We start from the raw sequence: 21,376 nt of genomic DNA on the forward strand, positions 1-21,376 counted from the left end.
GACATGTCACAATCACACACTGTATCAATCTGAAGACTGTATCAATCATGTCACATGACTGTATCAATCAGAAGACATGTATCAATCACACACTGTATCAATCAGAAGACATGTCACAATCACACACTGTATCAATCAGAAGACTGTATCAATCACACACTGTATCAATCTGTCATTTAATCTCACACTGTTATTATTGGTGATATATGTTGAAACTCCACATCTGGTCCCCATCTGTCTACTACTGATTCTACCATGCGAACAACGCTGTGTGTGATGTGTTGACTCTTCAAAGGCATATTAACATATTGAATAATAATGGAGAGATATGAAAGACTGAGATGGAACACTGTTCCCTTTACAGTGTGATACTTTGGAGTAGAGCCCAATGGGTCCCCTATAGGGAACAGGGTGGAGTAGAGACCAATGGGTCCTCTATAGGGAACAGAGCCCAGTGGGTCCCTCTATGGGAACAGAGCCCAATGGGTCCCTCTATAACAGGGTGGAGTAGAGACCAATGGGTCCCTCTATAGGGAACAGAGCCCAATGGGTCCCTCTATAGGGAACAGAGCCCAATGGGTCCCTCTATAGAATAGGCGGAGTGAGGCCTGGGTCCCTCTATCGGGAACAGGGTGGAGTAGAGCCAATGGGTCCCTCTATAGGGAACAGGCCCAATGGGTCCTCTATAGGGGAACAGGGTGGAGTAGAGACCACGGTCCCTCTATAGGGAACAGACGGTGGAGGGCCCAGGGTCCCTCTAGGGAACAGGGCCCAATGGGTCCCTCTATAGGGAACAGGGCCCAATGGGTCCCTCTATAGGGAACAGGGACCAATGGGTCCCTCTAGGGGAACAGGGGCCAAATGGGTCCCTCTATAGGGAACAGGGCCCAATGGGTCCTCTATAGGGAAGAGGGCCCAATGGGTCCCTCTATAGGAACAGGGCCCAATGGGTCCCTCTATAGGGAACAGGGCCCAATGGGTCCCTCTATAGGGAACAGGGTGGAGTAGAGCCCAATGGGTCCCTCTATAGGGAACAGGGTGATGGGTCCCAATCCCAATCTATAGGGAACAGGGTGGGAGCAGAGCCCAATGGGTCCTCTATAGGGAACAGAGCCCAAATGGGTCCCTCTATAGGGAACAGGGACAAATGGGTCCCTCTATAGGGAACAGGGCCCAATGGGTCCCTCTATAGGGAACAGGGCCCAATGTCCCTCTAGGGAACAGGGCCCAATGGGTCCTCTAGGGAACAGGGGCCCAAACCCTCTAGGGTGGAACAGGGCCAATGGGTCCTCTAGAACAGGCCCAATGGGTCCCTCTATAAAGGGAACAGGGTGAGTAGAGCAATGGGTCCCTCTATAGGGAACAGGGCCCAATGGGTCCCTCTATACCAGGCAATGGGTCTCTCTAGGGAACAGGGCCCAATGGGTAGAGCCCAATGGGTCCCTCTATACTGAACAGGGCCCAATGGGTCTCTATAGTGAACAGGGTGGAAATAGAGCCCAATGGGTCCCTCTTATAGGGAACAGGGCCCAATGGGTCCCTCCATAGGGAACAGAGCCCAATGGGTCCTCTATAGGGAACAGGGCCAAATGGGTCCTCTATAGGGAACAGAGACCCAACAATGGGCCCCTCTATAGGGAACAGAGCCCAATGGGTCCCTCTATAGGGAACAGGGCCCAATGGGTCCTCTATAGGGAACAGGGCCCAATGGGTCCCTCTATAGGGAACAGGGCCCAATGGGTCCCTCTATAGTAGCTCAATGGTCCTCCATAGCAACAGGCCCACGTCTCTTGCTGGAACAGGGTTACCTGGGAACAGGCCAACGTCCTCTGTGGGAACAGGGTCACGGGTCCTCTAGAGGCCAGGCCCACTGTCCTCTTATAAAAAGAGTCCCAATGGGTCCTCTATAGAACAGGGCTCAATGGGCCTTCTATAGAATGAGGTGATACTAACGGGTCTTCTATAGAACAGGCCCGGGAACACGGGCCCTCTTCATAGAAACAGGTGTATTAAACGGGCCTCTAGGGAATAAAGTAAAACACAACTTCATAGAATAGAAATTAATGTAGATGTGACTAAGTTATTTTGTTGTCTCTCCTATCTTCCCATCGGGTGGAGGGAACAAAGAAGGTTAGTCAATGATAAATTTCATCAGATAATCGTATTAAAGACGTTCTCCTTCTCACCATTTTCCTCATTATATTTCCAAGTAGGGATCGCTTGTTTGTGAAGAATACGTGAGACATCATGCATTAACACACTTTAATAAACACTTGATGAGCAGCTGCCGAAATACAATGCAATTCAGTCAGCTCTGCCGCACAGGGAATCAGTCTCTGGGTGAAGAAAGAGTCAAGTCTCCAGTTCTTAATTCCATACCACATCATGTTGCCGTTACAAATTGCCGTCGCAACAACAGCACACGCGAAGCCAACCCTAACACGAAGGGGAGTCCTTGCCCAGGCCAAATACGCAGGGTAAATTAGCGCGCGGACTAGCAACCTGAAGGTTGCGGCGTCGAACTCGATGACATGGCAAAATCGTCGTTTGCCTCTCTGAACAGCGTCGCCGTACAGACCAAATTCTTAACTCACTAGTTACAAAACAAAAGATAAACACTCGCCCAAATGGGAAGTTATTGCCGATGTTTCCGGTTCAGCAAAATTACAGACGACAGACAGATAGATCAATCTTCCCTGACTCCAGACAGACATCTTCTTCCTCCTCACCCCAGACAGAGACGAGATATATTCCAATCTTCCTGACTTCAGATTGCACGTAATCACTCCTCACCCCAGCAGACAGACATACAGACAACCTTCCTCTCTTCATCACAGAGACTGTAGATAACCTTCTCCTCACCTCAGATGACAGATTGCGATAGATTCCTCCTCTCACCTCTGAGATTACAGACAGTAATCTTCCTTCAATTCCAGACAAATGACAGACAGATGCGACAACCTTCCTTCATCTCCACACAGTCTTCATCATTCACCTCAGACAGACAGACAGCATCACCTTCCTCCTCACCTCAGACGCAGACGAGATTCACTCTGAGACGAGACAGACAGATTGAGATTGAGCCGAGACAGTATCAAGACAGACAGACTGCACAGACGTGACGCACAGACAAGACAGACTGAGACAGACTGCAGCTGCAGAGCAGCAGAGCAGACCGCACAGAACCTCCTCCCACCCGGTACAGACAGACAGATAGGCAAGAGCTGAGACAGACAGACAGACAGACAGAGACAGATTGCAGAGCTTCAGACAGACAGATGAGAGGACAGACAGCGCACTGACATATGCAGCAGCTGGAAACAGGGATACACAGGTGAAGGATAGTAATATGAGTGAGAGTCGCAGCAATTAGCGCTGGAAAACCCAGGCAGCTGAATTAGAAATCATCCTACACCCGGCAGGCGAATGAGAGGAATTTGATACTCGTAGCTCCTAAGCAGTACATCTCCAACCATCCTGCCAACCAGTTCATTAGTATCAGAGAGGAAGTGACTACATTCAGCCTAGCCAACTTAGTTTGGCCACCATCCAGCCACCGTCTACAGTATCAGAGAGGAGCGATTCCTACACGTGTAAAGCCTACAGTGCCTGGCCCCAGCATTCCGCCGACTAGAAACATCCCAGCCAATCAGTCTGCTGAGGAAGGACTCACACTGTAGCTCTCGCTCCCAGTACATTCTCCCTTGGCTGACTAGACATCCCAGCTGTCTACAGGTATCAGAGAGCGATCCCCATACTGTAGCTCTCCGTTCGGATCAGGAAAACCACCCCAACCAAATCGTCTACAGGCAAATAGGGAGGCGGTAAAGACCCCATACTGCAGTTCCTCTACCTCACTTCCGGGCTGACTAGAAATCATCCCAGCCAACTGCTCATTGCGCATCAGAGAGGAAGGATCCTCACATAGCCTAGTCACCAGTGAGCCTCCTCCGGTCTGACTAGAACATCTCAAACTGCCTGCCTGCTGCAAGGAAGTGATCCCCATGTGCTCCAGTCTCAAAGTACCTCTCCACCTGACTAGAGTCATCCCAGCCAGGTCTGTCACATAGGTACGAGAGAAGAAGTGATCCCCATATCGTAGCCTCCAGTCACCCCAGCAATTCTCCTTCCCTTGACTGATTTGAGTCATCCCAGCCAACTGTTCAGGAAACAGAGAGGTTACTCGGCTCGGCCCAGAGATGATGTTCGAAACCCTCCATCAACTGCCATCCAACCAATGGATAAACAGCAGATAAACAAGGCAATAACACAGATCCTAGCCGGGGACATCGTGACAGCTTAACAACCCCGTAGTTGCTGACAGCTTGATTCTGTAGATCCACTGCAAACACCCCACATCTCACACACCACTGGGAGGCTGCACAGATTGGCCCTTGTCCTCTCTGAGTTGACAGGGCTGACCACTCAGGCAGGTATCACACGCAATGGTAAATGAATCACTTTCCACCACACACACAGCCATACTCCTGGGGCTCTGTCCTATCATAATATTGCTATTTAATCTCACATAATAGAACCAAACCATCTACTGGCACAGAACCAATCACCCTCTTCTGGCACAGAACCAAATCATCCTCGCCATAATAGAACTAAATCACCTCTTCATAATAGAACTGATTATCTGTCATAATAGAATTAATCATTTCTTTCATAATAGAACTAATTATCTCCAAAGATAATGACCAACACACCTCTGTCATAATAGAACTTATCATCTCTCAACATAATAGAATAAACAATTTTTCATAGAATAGAATGAATATTTCGTTATATAATCAATCATCTTCTGTTACGAACTAAACAACTTTTCATAATAATTAACATTTCGCTCAATAGAGCTAAATCGTCATAATAGAGCTAAATCACTGTTTGCACAGAACTAATCACTTCCGTCATAATCACTTCGTCATATCCTAATCACTTCTCGTCATAAGATAATCAACACTTCACAAGAATCAACACCACCACTGTCATAAATAAAGCCCAGAATTACTGTCATCAGTGTCTAACAATTTTATGTCATACTGAATTAATCACTTTTGTTCTAATTCTGTTATAATTTGAATCGACTGTCAGCAACATAACGAGAGAATCTTCGCCAAAACAATCGATTGTCTCTGTCATAGTATAACAACATTCCTGTCGGCACATAACTATATAATTCTATCATATATTAAATCACTCCTCTTTGCACCTCAATCATTTCTACGCGCATGAACTATATTGTCTCTATTTTGCGCCATCTCTGTCATAGAATAAATATACTTGTTATTATATCCATATAACTCTCGTCAACAGGATGGTATCACTTGCAAAGATCACCATGCAATGCCGGGAAGACGCAATTATGTGTTAGTAGTGCATCAGACAGTGCAATTACCCTTAACCAGAGCCCTATTCCCTATAATTCACTTATTCCATATCCCATTCCTATATAGTGCACTACCTTTGACCATAGTTTCATTCCCTATATATAACTACTATAATCTATAACTGCTTGTCTTCATACTGCATGGTATTCCTTACCAAAGTGATATAGCCTCATTACACATAGATTATATAGTCAATACAATAGAGTGTGATTTAGTCCATTTATGACAGATGATTTCAGTTCATCATGATATGACAACAGAACTGTTAAGTATGAGATTTCAGTTCCACGTGAAAGATATTAGCCTCATTATGACAGATTGACATAGTTATATTATATTAGTGAGATGATCATTATATCATGATAGATAACACAGTCTACTTGATGAGATTGAGATAGTTACATACACAGAGGTTATCAGTCTCAGTCATGAATAGAGGTGATTTAGTCTGGACAGGGGACAGAGGCATCATTCACACCATGACATAGCATTTTAGCTTTATCAGAGAGTTGAGGTGATTTGGCTTAATACACAGAGACTATATTCATTAATGACAGAGGATTGCTTAGTCCCATTATGACAGATGATTTAGTTCTCTACACAGAGGCATTGAGTTACATTACATGAAGAGGTGGATTTAGTTCCATTAAGTGATGAGGTGATTTAGTTCATTATGATGAGGATTTTGGCTCTATTACACAGAGGATTAGCCTCATTAGGCACAGAGGTGATTAGTTCATTGAAAAAAATATAATATACTTCAGTTCCCATTACATAGGATTTAGTCTAATAGTGATAGATGATGCAGTTCTATTATGAAAGAGGTGATTTGGTCTTTATTGGTGACAGAGATGATGCAGTCCTCATTAGTGACAGAAAGATTAGTTCCATTATGTATTTGAGATGATTTAGTTCATAGTGAGGTGATTTTAGTCTATTACATGAGATGATGTAGTCTGGTCAGTGAAAGAGGTGATTTTAGCCTCCATTATGATGAGATGATTTTGTTCTACGGCAAGAGGTATCAGTCTTATTATATTGAGAGATGATTTAGTTCTTATTATGTATAGAGATAATATAGCTCATTATAGATAGAGATGAACTCAAGGGCTGTGGGAAAAGGAGCACCACTTAAAGGCAGGTATACCCATTACACCTGGTGGTCAGCCCTGTCAACCAGAGAGAGGACAAGGATCTGACCCTGTCACAGCCCAGTGTGTGTGGAATGTGTAAGACCCGCCAAATTGGGATCCTCTCACTTCTAAGGCTGGGTAAAACAGGAAATCAAGCTGCTAGGAGATATAACTACAAACTCACAGGTTTGTTCACATACAGACACATAATCATGAGGGAACATGCCTCCCAGCCAGATCTTTATTCTGTCCATCATTCCTTTATTTATCTGCTGTTTATCCATTAGTTTGGGTTTCACCATTTGATGAGAGGGTTTACATCATCTGTGGTGGCTTGAATTTAGAGCCTTCTTCTGATGCCCTCTGTAGATAGTTGACAGATGGCTTTTGGCTAGATCAGAGGAGGCACTGGGCTGACCAGGAGCATGGCATGGGGATCCTCTTCTGATGCTGGACTGCAGACAGCTGGCTGGATATTTAGTCATCTGAGGAGCATCAGTTTGATCAGGAGGCCAGCATGTGGATCCCTTCCCTCCTCGTTGCTCCTGGGACGGCTTTGGCTGGGATGGTTTCGCCATCTAGAGGAGTGGCTTAATGACTCAGAGGCCAGCTGGTATGGGGATCCTTCCTCTCTGACACCCTGTAGACAGTTGGCTGGGATGGTTTCTTAGTCAGCCCAGAGGTGGTACTGGGGTTTGACTAGGAGGCCACAGCATAGGATCCTTTCCTTCTCTAAGCTACCCTGTAGACAGCTGGTTGGGATGGTTTCTGGCTCAGACCGGAGGAGCGCTAAATGGGGTTGACTAGGACGCAAGCAGTATGTGGGATCCTTCCTCTCTGATAACCCTGCAGACAGTTGGCTGGGGATGGCCTCAGTCAGCCCAGAGGTGGCACTAAGTTCACTCAGGAGGCCAAGCAGTATGTGGATCCTTCCTCTGAGTACCTCTGTAGACAGTTGGTCTGGGGATGGTTTTCTAGTCAGCCCAGTAAGAGGCACTGGGGCTGACCAGTAGGCCACAGCATGGGAATCCTTCCTCTGATGCCCTGTAGACAGTTGGTTGGGAAGGTTCCCGGTCAGCCAGGAGGTGAACTGGGGCTGACTCAGAGGCTGAGCAGTGGGGATCCTTCCTCTCTGAGCACCCTGTAGACAGTTGGCTGGGATGGTTTCTGGTCAGCCCAAGAGGTGGCACTGGGGTGGATTCTAGGAGGCTACAGCAGGGGATTCCTTCCTCCTGACACCTCTCTAGCACAGCCGCCTGGGATGGTTTCCTAGGCAGCCCAGAGGTGGTACTGGGGTCAGTCCAGCAGTAGTGCACGGCACCGCCCTCCTCACTCTCAACCTCTGCCATGTTACTGTCCACTTCACGTCCTGTGAGTCCTGTTTTGGATGTATGACTTCACCTTCTGTCTGTCTCGGGGTGAGGAGAGGTTAATGTCTGTCTGGTCTGCACTGTTCATGTCTGTCTGCCTGACTGTCTGTCTGTCTGTCTGTCTGTCTGTCTGTCTGTCTGCCTGTCTGTCTCTCACCACTGTCTGTCTGGGGGTGAGGGGAGAGTTGTCTGTCTCGTTCTGTTCTGTGGTGAGGAAGAGGTCTGCTCATCGGTCTGGTCTGTCTGTCTGTCTGCCTGTCTGTCTGCCTGTCTGTCTGTCTGTCAGTTCCGTCATCGTCTGTCTAGTCTGGTCTGTCTGTCTGTCTGGTCTGTCTGTCTGTCTGGGTAGAGGAGAGGAGGCCTGTCTGCCTGGGGCGAGGAGAGGCGGTCTGTCTGCCTGTCTGGGGTAGATGAGAGGTTGTCTCCGCCTGCCTGCCCTGCCTGTCTGTCTGGGGTGAGAGTGAGAGGCTGGCCTAACGTCTGTCTGTCTGTCTGTCTGGAGGTGGGCAGGAGGGGTCTGTCTGTCTCGGCTGGGCAGGGGACAGGTCTGTTCATGCTGTCCATGTCTGTCTGGGGGCAGGACAGGTTGTACTGTCTGCCTGTCTCGCCTGTTCAGTTTGTCTGGGGTCGAGGAGGCAGGCTGTCTGTCTGTCTGGTCTGGGGTGAGGGAGAGGCTGTCTGTCTGCCTGTCTGTCTGGCCTGTCTGGTCTGTCTGTCTCTGTCTGCCCGTCTGTCTGTCTGTCTCGGGTGAGGGAGAGGCTGTCTGTCTGGCCTGTCTGCTCTGCCTGTCTGCCTGGGGTGAGGAGAGGTTGTCTGTATGTCTGTCTGTCTGGGGTGAGGGAGAGGTGGTTGGTCTGTCTGGGGTCAGGAGAGGTGGTCTGTCTGTCTGTCTGTCTGGGGTGAGGAGAGGTGGGTCTGTCTGTCTGTCTGGGGTCAGGAGAGGTGGTCTGTCTGTCTGTCGGTCTCCTCTGTAGTACATCATTTGATTAAGACCAGAGCATGTCAAAATAGCTTTCCATTTGGGACGAGGCATCATTTATTTATATTTTATTTTAACTAATCCATTTCAGTTAAGAACAAGTTCTTATTTTCAATGACGCCTAGGAACAGTGGGTTAACTGCCTGTTCAGGGGCAGAACGACAGATTTTTACCATGTCATCTCGGGATTCGACTCTGCAACCTTTCGGTTACTAGTCCAACGCACTAGGCTACCCTGCCGCCCCAGGCAACAGAGACAGGACTCCTCCTCCGTGTTCATTAGGGTTAGTTCACGTATCTCTAAGAGGAGAGTGATTTAACGCACAACAACTGGTTGTAACAATGTCTTTTATGAATGTGAGGCCACGTTTAGAGCAGAATAGGACTTGGGACTTGACTCTTCACCTCAGAGACACAGTTCTGGCGCCCACGCAGACTGATAATTACGTGTATTTCAGCAGCTGCTGATGATCTCATCAAGTGTTTATTAAAGTGTGTTGAGCGGTAGAATGATTGATGTGTCTCCGTGACAACACAAACAAAGCCTAGCTAGATCCACATCATCGCAGAGAGGCAACGGAGATAACATTATAATGAGAAAATGGTTGAGGGGGGAAGTGATCTTTTAATACTGAACTATCTGATGGAAAGTCTTTATCTGTTAATAACCTTCTTTGTTCCCTCCACCGATGGGAGATAGAGAGAGACAACAAAATAACCGAGGGTCACGTCCCCATTGGGCCCTGTTCCCAACAGAGGGACCCATTGGTTTCTACTCCACCCTGTTCCTTAGAGGGACCCATTTGGCCTCCCACCCACCCCTGTTCCCTATAGAGGGACCCATTGGGCCCTGTCTCCCTAGAGGCCTCTGTTCCCTATAGAGAGACCCATTGGGCTCTACTCCACCCTGTTCCTATAGAGGGACCCATTGGGCCCTGTTCCCTATAGAGGGACCCATTAGGCCCTGTTCCCTATAGAGGACCCTTGGGCCCTGGTTCCCTATAGAGGGACCCATTTGGCCCTGTTCCCAGAGGGACCCATTGGGCCCTGTTCCCATAGAGGGACCCATTTGGCCCTGTTCCCTATAGAGGGACCCATTGGGCCCCGTTCCCTATAGAGGGACCCATTAGGCCCTGTTCCCTATAGGAGGGACCCATTGGGCCATGTTCCTCATAGAGGCCCCAAGGTTCTACTCCACCCTGTTCCCTATAGAGGACCCATTGGGCTCACTCCACCCTGTTCCCAATAGAGGGACCCATTGGTTTCTACTCCACCTCTGTTCCCCAGAGAGCGCTTCCATTGGGCTCTGCACTCCACCCCTGCTCCCTATAGAGGGACCCATTGGCCCTGTTCCCTATAGAGGGACCATCATTGCGCTCTACTCCACCCTTGCCCTACAGAGGACCTCCATTGGTCCTCTGTTCCCCTAGAGGCAGGGACTCCATTAGGCCCCTGCTCCCTATAGAGGGACTCATTGGGCCCTGTCTCTATAGAGGACTCCACTGGCCCTGACTTCTCATAGCCCACGGGACCACCGCGGCCCTGTTCCTCATAGAGGACCCATTTGGCCCTGTTCCCTATGCGAGGAGGGGAACCCATTGGGCCCTGTTCCCTCATAGAGGGACCCATTTGGCTCTGCTCCCTATGAGAGGACCCATTGGCCCTGTTCCCATGAGGGACCACTAATGGTTCCTGCAGAGGGACCTCCGCAATCACTCTATAGAGGGACCCACTGGGGCCCTCAGTTCCCTATAGAGGGACCCATTGGGCCCTGTCTCCCATAGAGGGACCCATTGGGCCCTGGTTCCCTTAGAGGGACCCACTGGGCCGTCCTGTTCCCCATAGAGGGACCCATTGGGCCCTGTTCCCTATGGCAGAGGACCCGCTGGGCCCTGTTCCCTATAGAGGGACCCATTGGGCCCTGTTCTCTATAGGAGGGACCTACGTTGCCCCCTATAGAGGGACCCATTGGGCCCTGGTCCCATAGAGGGACCCATTTGGCCCTGTTCCCAGATAGAGGGATCCCGGTTTGGCCCTGTTCCCTGGGCAGAGGGACCCATTGGGCCCTGTTCCCATAGAGGGGACCCATTTGCCTCTGCTCCCTGGTGCAGAGGGACCCATTGGGTCCCTTGTTCCCTACAGAGGGACCCATTGGGCTCTGTCCCCATAGAGGGACTCCATTGGGCCTGCTCCTCATGGAGGGACCCACTGGGCCCTGTTCCTAGAGGAGGGACCCATTGGGCCCTGTTCCCTATAGAGGACCCACTGGGCCCTGTTCCCTATAGAGGGACCCATTGGGCCCCTGTTCCCTATAGAGGGACCCATTGGGCCCTGTTCCTGAGAGGGACCCATTGGGCCCTCTGTCTCCCTAGGGGAGGGACTCCACTGGGCCCTGGTTCCCTCACAGAGGGACCTTCCATTGGACTGCACTCCACCCCTGTTCCCCATAGAGGGACCCACTGGTCTCTACTCCACCCCGTCCCCTCATAGAGGGACCTCATTGGGCCCTGTTCCCTCATAGAGGGACTCCATTGGCCTCACTCTCCACCCTGTTCCCGATGGAGGACCTATTAGGTCTCCACCGCTCTGTTCCTCACAGAGGGAACTTCCATTGGGCTCTGGTCCTCCTTATAGAGGGCACCCATTGGGCTCTGTTCCCTCATAGAGGGACCCATTGGTCTCTACTCCACCCTGTTCCCCCATGAGGAGGACCCATTAGTGGCCCCGTTCCCTGCAGAGGGACCCACTGGGCCTCTGTTCCTCATAGAGGGACCTCCATTGGTCTCTACTCCACCCTGCTCCCTACAGAGGGACCCATTGGGCTCTACTCCAAAGCACCAACACTGTGAAGGGTAACACGTGTTCCATCTCAGTCTTTCATGATTCTCTCCATTATTAATATCAACATGTTGCATAAGCCTTGAAAAAGAGCTTCTTCAACACCTCACACACAGCGTTGTTCAGTGGTAGAATCAGCAGCTTGACAGATGTGGAGTTTCAACATATATCACCACAACAACGGTGAGATTAAATGATAAGATTGATACAGCCTTCCTGATTGATACAGTCTTCTTGATTGATACAGCTCCTGATTGATGTGCCTCTGATCGATGCGGTCTTCTGATTGATACAGTCTTCTGATTGATGTTGCGTCTTCTGATTGATACAGTCTTCAGATTTGACAACAGTAGTCTTCTGGATTGACAGTCTCCTGATTGACAGCAGCCCTTCTTGATCGATACAGTCTTCTGATTGGATACAGCCTCTTCTGATTGATACAGTCTTCTGATTGATACAGTCTTCTTGATTGATACAGTCTTCTGATTGATACAGTCTTCGATTGATACAGTTTCTGATTGATTGATACAGTCTTCTGATTGATTGATACAGTCTTCTGATTGATACAGTCAGCTTATTTGGATAAGCAGTCTTCTGATTGATACAGTCTTCTGATTGATACAGTCTTCTGATTGATACAGTCTTCTGATTGATACAGTCTTCTGATTGATACAGTCTTCTGATTGATACAGTCTTCTGATTGATACAGTCTTCTGATTGATACAGTCTTCTGATTGATACAGTTCTCTGATTGATACAGTGTGTGACATGTGACATGTCTCTGTTGAAAGCCTTTCGTAGGAAACACCCAGTCAGTTGATATCATGATGAGAGTATCAGTATAGTGGGTACTCACCTCCTTACCTTCCTTATAAAATAGTTCTGGAAGGGTTCTTCGGTTGTCCTTTCTATAGAACCCTTTGGTTCCAGGTAGATCTATTTTGGGTTCCATAGAACCGCGTGTTAAAAAAGGGTCTTACATAGAAACGTAAAGGGTTTAACCTGAACCAAAAAGGTCTTTCAAAGGCTTCTCCTATGGGACAGCTGAAGAAAACCCTCTGCCCGTATAATACACTGAGACTAAGGCTTCCCTATGGGGACAGCTGAAACCCTCTGCCCGTATACACACTGAGACTAAGGCTTCCCTATGGGGACAGCTGAAACCCTGTCTATATACACACTGAGGACCAAGGCTTCTCCTATGGGGACAGCTGAAACCCCCTCTCCATATACACACTGAGGACAAAGCCCTATGGGGACAGCTGAAAACCCCCCTGTCCATATACACACTGAGGACTAAGGCTTCTCCTATGGGACAGCTGAAAAACCCCTGTCCATACACACTGAGGACTAAGGCTTCCCATGGGGACAGCTGAAACCCCTCTGTCCGTATACACTGAGGGACTAAGGCTTCCTATGGGGACAGCTGAAAACCCCTCTGTCTATATACACACTGAGGACTAAGGCTTCTCCTATGGGACAGCTGAAAACCCTCTGTCCGTATACACACTGAGGACTAAGGCTTCCCTATGGGGACAGCTGAACCCCTCTCTGTCCATACACACTGAGGACTAAGGCTTCTCCTATGGGGACAGCTGAAAACCCCTCTCTGTCCATACACACTGAGGATACAAAACATTAAGAACAGCTTCCTGTTATTGAGTTGCACTTTTCCTTTTACTCTCAGAACAGCCTGAATTCTTTGGGGCATGGACTCTACAAGCCTTCCACAGAGATGCTGGCCTCATGTTGACTCCAATGCTTCCACAGTTGTGTCAAGTTTTCTGGTGTCCTTTGAGGTGGTACCGTTGCTGGATACAAACTGTTGAGTGTGAAAAACCCAGCAGCAGCGCAGTTCTTGACACAAAACTGGAAGTGCCCGGGCACCTCCTACCGGCAACCCTGTTCAGCAGGCACTTAAATCTTTGTCTTGGCAACATTCACCCTCTGGAATGACACACTGCCACAACATTGGCCAATCCATGTCTCAATTGTCTCATAGGCTTAAAATACCTTCTTTAACCTCGCCTCCTCCCAGACATCTACGATTAGATTAAAGTGGATGTAACAAAGTGACATCAATAAGGGATCATATCTTTTCACCTGGATTCACCCGGTCAGCTCTGTACCATGGAAAGAGCAGGTGGCCTGATGCCCTATCCACTCAGTTTAGTCTGCACTTTGTAATGTCAAGATTCAAGAAACTAACAAACACACCCACTACTAATAGAGGACAACATGAAGAACACCCACCTACTACAGAGACATGGGATGAACACCTCACTCACTATAGAGACAAGATGAAGAACACCCACCACTGTAGAGACATGATGAACAACCCACCACTATGGACACATGATGTAAACACCCACCACTAAAGAGCACATGATGAACACCCACTACTATGGCAGAGCATGATGAACACCTACTACTATAGAGACAATATGAAGAATGACCACTCAGCCAGTAGATAAGATGAACACCCACTACTATAGAGACATGATGAACACCCACTACCAGAGACAATATGAAGAACACCCACTGCTATAGAGACATGAATGTAACACCCACCTACTAATAGAGACATGATGAACACCCTGCTACAACAGAGACGCATGAAGAACACCCACCATACCAGACATGATGAACACCCACTACTATAGAGACATGAAGAACACCCACTACTACAGAGACAATATGAAGAACACCTCCACTACTATAGAGACATGAATGAACACCCACTACTAGTACTTATAACCCTGAGGTGTCCTGGGGTTATAATCGGGAGGATATGGTCCCTTGCACTCCTGCTCCATCCAGACCCCACTCAGTGCTAGCAGCAGCAACAAAACCAAACAGACTAACACAAATCCACAGAGAAGTGATGCTTACTGTCACCTTGAACCAACAGGAAGTGACTAGTCTGAGCCGATTATGCTTCTGCTTTCGCCCCAGTGCTGCTTCCTTTCCTGTTTCTTCCCGCTGGCTCCCATGGAGATCCCACGTCAAACAGTTGATCAGTATTTAGCCTCAAACAAACCAAATGCCAGTGCGGATGACTGCACAAGACTGCACAGTTAATCCTGGACGAGATTTTAATTTTCTGATAAACTCAGTAAATAAACACCATGCTAGTGTTCCCGAATGACACCCTGTCTCTCTATTTAGTGCACTACTTTAGACCAGGACACATAGGGCAGTGCACTGCTAATAGACCAGGACACAGAGGGTAGTGCACCTACTTTAGACCAGGACGCATGGAGAGTGCACCACTTCTAGACCACGGACACATAGGGCAGCGTAATCACCTTTAGAACCGAGGACACACAGGGTAAAAGTCACTGGGAACTTAGTACCAGGACACATAGAGTAGTGCACTACTTTAGACCAGGACACATAGGGTAGTGCACTACTTTAGGACTTCAGGACACATAGGTCAGTGCACTACTTTAGACCAGGACACATAGGGTAGTGCACTACTTTAGACCAGGACACATAGGGTAGTGCACTACTTTAGACCAGGACACATAGAGTAGTGCACTACTTAGACCAGGACACATAGGGTAGTGCACTACTTTAGACCAGGACACATAGGGTAGTGCACTACTTTAGACCAGGACACATAGAGTAGTGCACTACTTTAGACCAGGACACATAGGGTAGTGCACTACTTTAGACCAGGACACATATGGGGTAGTGCACTACTTTAGACCAGGACACATAGAGTAGTGCACTACTTTAGACCAGGACACATAGAGTAGTGCACTACTTTAGACCAGGACACATAGGGTAGTGCACTACTTTAGACCAGGACACATAGAGTAGTGCACTACTTTAGACCAGGACACATAGGGTAGTGCACTACTTTAGACCAGGACACATAGGGTAGTGCACTACTTTAGACCAGGACACATAGGGTAGTGCACTACTTTAGACCAGGACACATAGAGTAGTGCACTACTTTAGACCAGGACACATAGAGTAGTGCACTACTTTAGACCAGGACACATAGGGTAGTGCACTACTTTAGACCAGGACACATAGAGTAGTGCACTACTTTAGACCAGGACACATAGAGTAGTGCACTACTTGCAAAATGAAATAAACAATAAAAATTAACAGTAATTATTAAACTCACAGAAGTTCCAAAAGAATGAAGACATTACGAATATAATGTTATATATATATATATACAGTGTTGTAATGATGTACAAATAGTTAAAGTACAAAAGGGGAAATAAATCAACATAAATGTAGGTTGTATTTACAATTTTGTTTGTTCGTCACTGGTTGCGCTTTTGTGGTATTACACCCAGTAGATATGGCAGTTTAACAAAAAATGGGTTTGTTTTCAAGTTCTTTGTGGATCTGTGTAATCTGTGGAAAATTAGTGTCTCTAATATGGTCCAAAATTTGGCAGGTTAGGAAGTGCAGCTCAGTTTCCACCTCATTTTGTGTCTTCTCTTGAGAACCATGTCTGCCTACGGCGGCCTTTCTCAATAGCAAGGCTATGCTCACTGAGTCTGTACATAGTCAAAGCTTTCGTTAAGTTTGGATCAGTCACAGTGGTCAGGTATTCTGCCACTGTGTACTCTCTGTGTAGGGGCAAATAGCATTCTAGTTTCCTCTGTTTTTTTTGTTAATTCTTTCCAATGTGTCAAGAAATTATCTTTTTGTTTTCTCATGATTTGTTGGGGTCTACTGTGCTGCTGTCCTGGGGCTCTGTTCACAAGCACAAACACACCCCACAGAGCCCCAGGACCAGCTTGCTTAGGGGACTCTTCTCCAGGTTAATTTCTATTTAGTTGATGGCTTTGTTATCGAAGGTTTTGGAATCGCTTCCTTTTAGGTGGTTGTAGAATTTAACGGCTCTTTTCTGGATTTTGATAATTAGCGGGTGTCGGCCTAATTCTTCTCTGAATGCATTATTTGGTGTTCTACGTTGGACACAAAGGATATTTTAGCAGAATTCTGCATGCGGAATCTCAATTTGGTGTTTGTCCCATTTTGTGAATTCTTGGTTGGTGAGCGGACCCCAGACCTCAAAACCCATGAAGGGCAATTGTTCTATAACTAAGTATTTTTAGCCAGATCCTAATTGGTATGTCGAACTTTATGTTCCTTTTGATGGCATAGAAGCTTCTTGCCTTGTCTCTCAGATCGTTCACAGCTTTGTGGAAGTTACCTGTGGCGCTGATGTTTAGGCCAAGGTATGTATAGTTTTTTGTGTGCTCTAGGGCAACAGTGTCTAGATGGAATTTGTGCTGCAGACTGTTCTAGTGCCCGTGCCAATTCATTGATATATATGTTGAAGAAGGTGGGGCTTAAGCTGCATCCCTGTCTCACCCCACGACCCTGTGTGAAGAAATGTGTGTTTTTTGCCAATTTAAACCTCACATTTGTTGTTTGTGTACATGGATTTTATAGCGTTGATTATTTTTCCCCCAACACCACCTTCCATTCATTTGTATAGCAGACCCTCATGCCAATATGAATCTAAAGCTTTTTTGAAATCAACAAAGCATGAGAAGACTTTGTTCTCTCTCCCCCCAACACCTGTTGTCTCTGAGTATTCAGTAGTCTACTCTCCTCTCAGTACCCCCCCAACACCTGTTGTCTCTGAGTCTTCAGTAGTCTACTCTCCCCTCAGTATCCCCCCCAACACCTGTTGTCCCCCCCAACACCTGTTGTCTCTGAGTCTTCAGTGGTCTACTCTCCCCTCAGTACCCCCAACACCCTGTTGTCTCTGAATCTTCAGTAGTCTCCTTCCCCTCAGTACCCCCACCCCAACACCTGTTGTCTCTGAGTCTTCAGTAGTCTCCTCTCCCCCTCAGTACCCCCAACACCTGTTGTCTCCAGTCTTCAGTAGTCTCCTCTCCCCTCAGTACCCCCCCCCCATCTCCTCTCTCTCCCACCTCTTCTTATGTAATATGTTTTGTTCCATTCTAAAGTAATTGGGAGACGAGGGACCTGCTTTTTTCTCTCTGTTGTTTGTGAACAACATGAATGTATAGCCCTACACCACCAGGTAACATGAATGTACAGCCTTACACCACCAGGTAACATGAATGTACAGCCCTACACCAACAGGTAACATGAATATATAGCCTTACACCACCAGGTAACATGAATGTATAGCCCTACACCACCAGGTAACATGAATGTATAGCCCTACACCACCAGGTAACATGAATGTACAGCCCTACACCACCAGGTAACATAGATGTTTAGCCACACCACCAGGGAACATGAATATATAGCCTTACACCACCAGGTAACATGAATGTATAGTCCTACACCACCAGGTAACATGAATGTATAGTCCTACACTACCAGGTAACATGAATATATAGCCTTACACCACCAGGTAACATGAATGTATAGTCCTACACCACCAGGTAACATGAATGTGTAGCCCTACACCACCAGGTAACATTAATGTACAGCCCTACACCACCAGGTAACATAGATGTTTAGCCCTACACCACCAGGTAACATGAATGTTTAGCCTTACACCACCAGGGAACATGAATGTATAGCCCTACACCACCAGGTAACATGAATGTTTAGCCTTACACCACCAGGGATCATGAATGTATAGCCCTATACCACCAGGTAACATGAATGTATAGCCCTACACCACCAGGTAACATGCATGTACAGCCCTACACCACCAGGTAACATGAATGTACAGCCTTACACCACCAGGTAACATGAATATATAGCCCTACACCACCAGGTAACATGAATGTACAGCCCTACACCACCAGGTAACATGAATGTATAGCCCTACACCACCAGGTAACATAGATGTTTAGCCCTACACCAACAGGTAACATAGATGTATAGCCCTACACCACCAGGTAACATAGATGTTTAGCCCTACACCAACAGGTAACATGAATATATAGCCCTACACCACCAGGTAACATTAATGTATAGCCCTACACCACCAGGGAACATGAATGTATATCCCTACACCACCAGGGAACATGAATGTATAGCCCTACACCACCAGGTAACATGAATGTACAGCCCTACACCACCAGGTAACATGAATGTTTAGCCCTACACCACCAGGTAACATGAATGTTTAGCCTTACACCACCAGGGAACATGAATGTATAGCCCTACACCACCAGGTAACATGAATATACAGCCCTACACCACCAGGTAACATGAATGTACAGCCCTACACCACCAGGTAACATGAATTGTTGTATACAGAGATAAGCAGGAAGGAAGAGAGGCTGTGATTCTGAGATCCCAGAGATGTCAAGGTGAATGGAAGCCTGATGTTCATCCCATATGGATCCCTATCCCCTGTCTAGTGCTGAGAGCAACACTGTCTTCCCCTGTCTAGTGCTGAGAGCAACACTGTCTTCCCCTGTCTAGTGCTGAGAGCAACACTGTCTTCCCCTGTCTAGTGCTGAGAGCAACACTCTCTTCCCCTGTCTAGTGCTGAGAGCAACACTGTCTTCCCCTGTCTAGTGCTGAGAGCAACACTGTCTTCCCCTGTCTAGTGCTGAGAGCAACACTGTCTTCCCCTGTCTAGTGCTGAGAGCAACACTGTCTTCCCCTGTCTAGTGCTGAGAGCAACACTGTCTTCCCCTGTCTAGTGCTGAGAGCAACACTGTCTTCCCCTGTCTAGTGCTGAGAGCAACACTGTTTTCCTCTGACTAGTTAACATAGCTGGAGTGATGAACCTGTGTGTGTGTGTGTGTAAAGTCATGTAGCCTGCGGGTTGTGTTAGTCATTCAGGCCGTCTGGTTCAAGGTTGAACTCTGAATCGTCTCTTTCTCCTCTCTCTGTCTTCTCAGATGTCCGTGTATGTGTCTAGTGGTGTTTGTTGTGTAATCTCGTATACAGTATCTCTCTCTCTCATCATGTGAGGTTCCATCGTCACCATACAGGCAGTGTCCAATGTCCAGTACATTATATACCTATCTAGTACATATAGTATATGTTCAGTAAATATAGTTACATATAGTACATATCTAGTACATACAGTTCATATTGTTCATATTTAGTACATATCTAGTACATATCTAGTACATATCTAGAATATATAGTACATGACCATATGGTACATATCTAGTACATATCTAGTACATATATAGTACATGTCTGTTCAGGGGCAGAATGACAGATTTGTACCTTGTCGGCTCAGGGGTTTGAACTTGCAACCTTCCGGTTACTAGTCCAGCGCTCTAACCACTAGGCTACCCTGCCGCCCCAAGAATCCCAGAATCTAGGGGATTCGATCTTGCAACCTTTCTGTTACTAGTCCAACTCCATCCACGTTTTCTCTTTTCAGTCTGGATCCCGAAAGGTTTGTTTGGGACGGGGAATCAGGCTGTGGCTCTTAACTATTTCTCTCTCTCTCACCTATCTCTCTCTCACCTATCTCTCTCTCTCCCATCTCTTCTCTCTCTCTCACTCTCTCTCTCATCTCTTTCTCTCTCTCTCATCTCTCTCTCTCTCTCTCTCTCTCTCCCATCTCTCTCTCCTCTCTCTCTCTCTCTCTCTCTCTCACACAGCTCCTGTGTAGAACCCCTACTCTGTAAGTTTGCAGATGGAGGACAGAAGAAGAGGCTGAACCAGAACAAGTACCCCAAAACGGACAACCATGGACCAGAGATGGAGAGGTGAGATGCAACTGTCATGGCGTTGGCCTCTTTGGGTATAGCAAGCCCCATCCCCCTCCCTGCCTCCCCTTGCCTCCTTCAACTAGGTTGCTGAGGTCAGAGAGACGTTGTAAATTCCTGAGGATCTCCTCATGGACACACAGTATAGAGAGAGTAAATTTTCATAGAGAACAAAGCAATTCCTTCCACCTCACAGAACTTGAGGTCCGAACAAATTTCATGTTCCGGAGAAAGTATAAAAGATCGGTGAAGAATCCAGTTACGAACTGGTCCGTTTGGCACAACTTGGGGAAGCTCATGGGAGACGGTGTGGCCACATTAACATAACGCTGTTTATATAATAGCCTCAGATATAAGGTTTCCATCTAATTGTTGTATAAGATGAATGAGTGAGAATGATACTGTTTGTAAAATTGTGTAATGTGATTTTGGACTGTTTAATGAAGGAAAACTCAAAAAGGGGATTGGAGTTAACTAAATCAGAGGACCGCCCCTGAGCCCAGTTAGGGTCAGACGTCCTGGACCGCTCCTGAGCCCAGTTAGGGTCAGGCATCCTGGACCGCTCCTGAGCCCAGTTAGGGTCAGGCGTCCTGGGACAGCCCTCTTCTGCCATTCCGAATAAAACCCAACTTTGAGAAATTATCAGCAGACCATGTTTCTCTCCAGGGAGGGGGACAAAGGTTGTAGACCATTGCTGAATCTTTTAACCATCCCACGTGGTTAAACTCTTAGAATATCGATACCGACAGAATAAGAACAAGTCTTTGATATTAATTACTAGTCTGCAGCTCGAATTGGTATCATTGAACGCGAAGAACGACAACCGATAAACAATCATTGTATAACAAAACGAATGAACGTCACTCTGAACAATTCACTCTAACCACAACAGAGAGAGAGAGAGAGAGAGAGAGAGACAGAGACAGAGAGAGAGAGAGAGAGAGAGAGAGAGAGAGAGAGAGAATTCCAAAAAAAAATCACCAGCGATGAAGACGACACACTGAGCGTAAATATA

The 21,376-nt window shown here is 47.3% G+C and overlaps 1 pseudogene; it reads left to right on the forward strand.

Moving 5' to 3' along the window:
- Positions 1–18,736: 18,736 nt before the first annotated feature.
- The window catches only part of LOC135570988 (RNA-binding motif, single-stranded-interacting protein 3-like), a 60,812-nt pseudogene continuing 58,172 nt past the window's right edge, over positions 18,737–21,376 (forward strand).

This window comes from Oncorhynchus nerka, unplaced genomic scaffold, assembly GCF_034236695.1.
Source record: "Oncorhynchus nerka isolate Pitt River unplaced genomic scaffold, Oner_Uvic_2.0 unplaced_scaffold_864, whole genome shotgun sequence".
Lineage (NCBI taxonomy): Eukaryota > Metazoa > Chordata > Actinopteri > Salmoniformes > Salmonidae > Oncorhynchus > Oncorhynchus nerka.